The sequence below is a fragment of the Chinchilla lanigera genome, unplaced genomic scaffold (genome assembly GCF_000276665.1).
Source record: "Chinchilla lanigera isolate Chin_1 unplaced genomic scaffold, ChiLan1.0 scaffold00051, whole genome shotgun sequence".
In the NCBI taxonomy this organism is placed as follows: Eukaryota; Metazoa; Chordata; class Mammalia; order Rodentia; family Chinchillidae; genus Chinchilla; species Chinchilla lanigera.
Window position 1 is genome coordinate 15,726,530 of NW_004955452.1, and position 3,423 is coordinate 15,729,952.

Here is a 3,423-nt window from a genome sequence, read left to right on the forward strand (position 1 = left end):
GCGGAACCTGGCTGTCCTACCTTCGCGGCCGCCAGACCCCGTCCCGCCCCCTCCCTGCGGCCCTTGGTGTGCTCGCTCTTTCTCTGCGCCCCGAGCGCCAGCGGCAGCGGGTGCGGGACCTAGCGGGCCAGGTTGCATCTGGGGATCCACCGCCTTCCTGCCTCGTGTTCTCCCTCATCTGCCTCCCCCACACTCTCGCTTGCTTCCAGGGGTTGCACTACGGTTAGTTAGTGAAGAAGGCCTTAGTCCAGCAGGACGAAGGGAGTGGTTGGCTCTGCTATCACGGCCCTGTCAGTGGGGACCAAGGTGTTTTCTGGAAACTTGGGGTGAAAAGAGGACCCTGCTTCCTCGCCACACATAGGGCTTTGACCTTCTAAGGGCTTTACTTCCTAATTCTGAGCGGCAAAACCCTTTGTAACTGTTGTCGTGCCACCTCTAATTGCATCCTGGCCATGAAGAGTCCTGCCTCTGTTTCCATGGTACCCAAGAATAGTTTTGACCTTTGAGACCTAGGGAGGCCCTAATCCCTGACCCCATGCCCTTTGGGCTTCTTAGGAGGGGTGTGAAAGTGTGGGTGGCTAGGGTGCTATGGGGGTGGGGCGACTTCAGCAGTTTCTGATCCTCTGGCTTTCTGTGCCTGGCAGGAAAGACTGGCGCCTCCGGAGCCTTGGGCCACCCGCCTCCCTCCACAGACTTGTCACTAGGAATAAATAGCCTTGGCCTGGGTAGCGATGGGATGGGCTGGGGCAGGGAAGTCTCTGCTGTGCTGTTTGCAAAACAAGGGGCAACAAAGTATGGAAATAATCTCAGCATCTCTGGAGATTCAGGTGACTATAGAGAGGATCCCACACTCCAGGATGGGTCTCGCCAAGCTCCCCCTGCAGGGACTAACACCTTCCGAGGCTGTGAGTCAGCTGCACCCTGTTCTCGGCATCATGTGCCTGTTCCTGGGTCCCCACGTCAGACTCCAGGGCAGGTTTCCTTTCAGAATTAGTTGCTTGTTTATTGTTATTGATGCCTAAACTGTAGGTGAGGGCAGGGATTATTTCTTTTTTGTTCACCACTGCATTCCCAGTACCTACTCCATATAATAAATAGTTGATGAATGAATAAATGAATGAATGAATGAATGACACTCTACCCCCTATTTCCCCTGTGGATCACAGGAACCTGCTATTTGAAGTCCAGGGAGAGAACAGCCCTATGGGTAGGCCCTTTCTCTGGAATTTGTCTTGCAGTTTTACCCACCCTCAGCCCAGGGGGATGCAGGGAGGAGTATGTACTTTTCTTGGTTGGAGTACACAGCAAGGGTGGGGGTGTGCTCTGCGAGACAGGAGGGCAGAGGTGAGGAGCTTCAGAAAGGAAGGAGTTATAAATGAGCAGTAAGGGTGTTGGATAAAAGGCAATTTTACTTATGGTTTGAATATTTGCTGAATGATGGCCTTAATGGGAGCTAGTATCTCCCAAGTTCTTACTTTGCACCAGTCCCTGAACGCAACACATATCAGTGCACTTAATTATCCAATAACTTTATTAAACATGTATGTTTATCCTCATTTTAAAGAAGAGAACATGGAGGCACAGAGAGATTAAGTAACTTGTCAAAGGCAACACAACACAGCTACAAATGGCAGAAGTAGGATTCAAACTCAGTCCGTGAAATTCAAACTCAGTGAAAGCCCCTTAGCCAAAACTAAGCTTACCATCTGTAGTTATTAACTTCTGCAAGCCTCTGTCTCACCTGCTGAGAGTAGCTGACTGTCTCCAGGTGTTGTTGTACTGGATGAGAGCACACAGTAGGTTGTCAGTGTGTCCCCACCCCCTTTCACGGTCAAGTGTTGAGGTTCTGAGGCCTGGACCTGAGAGCCTGGAGGTCACAGAAAGTTAGGAGGCCTCTGGCTAGCTCCAGCCTTGGGAGGAAGACTGGCCCAGGGCAGGGGGGCTGTGTCCTTTCCCCTCTCCATTTCCAGCTCGCCAGTGGGCTCACATTGGCCCTCTCATTTTACTTCCATTGGCCCAGGAAGATGTGCCCTAGGGAGTTCAGGGATCAGCCACATGGACTCCCTGTTCCCCATCTGTCCTCTCCCCCGCCCCAGGAAACAGGTGTGTTTGAGCCGGGGCTGGAAGCAAAGACCAAGTACTGGATGAAGGGCCTTGGGTAAAGATCTAGTTGTCCCTTCTGCACCCAGGAGGTCCCCACACAGCCTTTCCTATCTCATGTTCAGGGTTCACTTTGTGAGAATTTTCAAAAGGAGTTCCTGGGTCACTATTGTAGGGCTTTCATGGCTTACTGTGGGTGCTGAATCACTCCCTTGGTGCCTGTAACCACAAGTCCTCCTTCCTCCTATTGAGAAAATAGCCTTCCTTCTCCGGCTGTATTGCTCACTCTTGCCACTGTGATCCCTAGAATCCTCCCAGGCCTCAAGGCTTAGCAGACACCCTCTTCAAATTGCTCAGAAATTTTCCTTGTCATTCCAAACCTGGCAATGAGTTTGTGGGTGGGAAGGGTGAAATGATACGAGTGATTTTCCCAAGAGACTGGGAGTGGTAGGGGACAGAGGGAGCATGAACATGATTAAATGTTATCTGTGTGCAAGGAATCATGCTTGGATTGGCAATGACCTGCTTTAGTCTTTAAAAAAACACATGAGGTGGCTCTTGTTATTTCATAGATTTTTTTTGTAGTTTTAAGAGGTTTTTTTTTGCTTTTTTTTTTTTTGAGACAGGGTCTCACTATGTAGTTCAGGCTGGTCTTGAACTTGTTTATACAGCCCAGGCTGGCCTCAAATTCACAGCAGTCCTGCCTCAGCCTCCTGAGAGCTGGGATTAGAAGCGTGAGCCACCACACCTGGCTTGTTATTTCATAAAGAAGGACATAAGGATCAGAGATTTTGATAATGTGGCTCCAAATGACAAGCCAATAGATGGTAAATGTGTAATTCCAATGCAGGGCTCACTACAGAGTTCCCTATCCAGTGCTCACAGCTGGATTTTCTACTGGTCACTCAAGATTCTTTAGGGAAATTGCCTGGGGCTGCCAGCTGGTCTCTCTGCCTCCTGGGTTGTTTCCCCCCTCTTTCTTTTTTTGTGGTGCCAGGGATTGAACCCAAGTTCTTTGCAGTGATATTCTCAGCCCCTTTTTAAATTTTTTTATTTTGAGCAACTGAGTCTTGCTGAGTTGTTAAATTGCCCAGGTTGAGCTCAAACTTGCAATCTCCCTGCCTTAGTCTCCAAGAGTGCTAGAATTGCAAGCCTGTGCCACTGTGGGTATTTTTTTTTTTTTTGAGACAGAATACTTAATATGTTGTCCTGATATAAGCCAAGCTGGCCTTGAACTTGTGATTCTCTTGCCTCAACCTCCCCAGTGCTAGGTTTGCAGGTGCACACCACCATGCTGTCTCACAGGGCTTCTTTTTTTTTTTT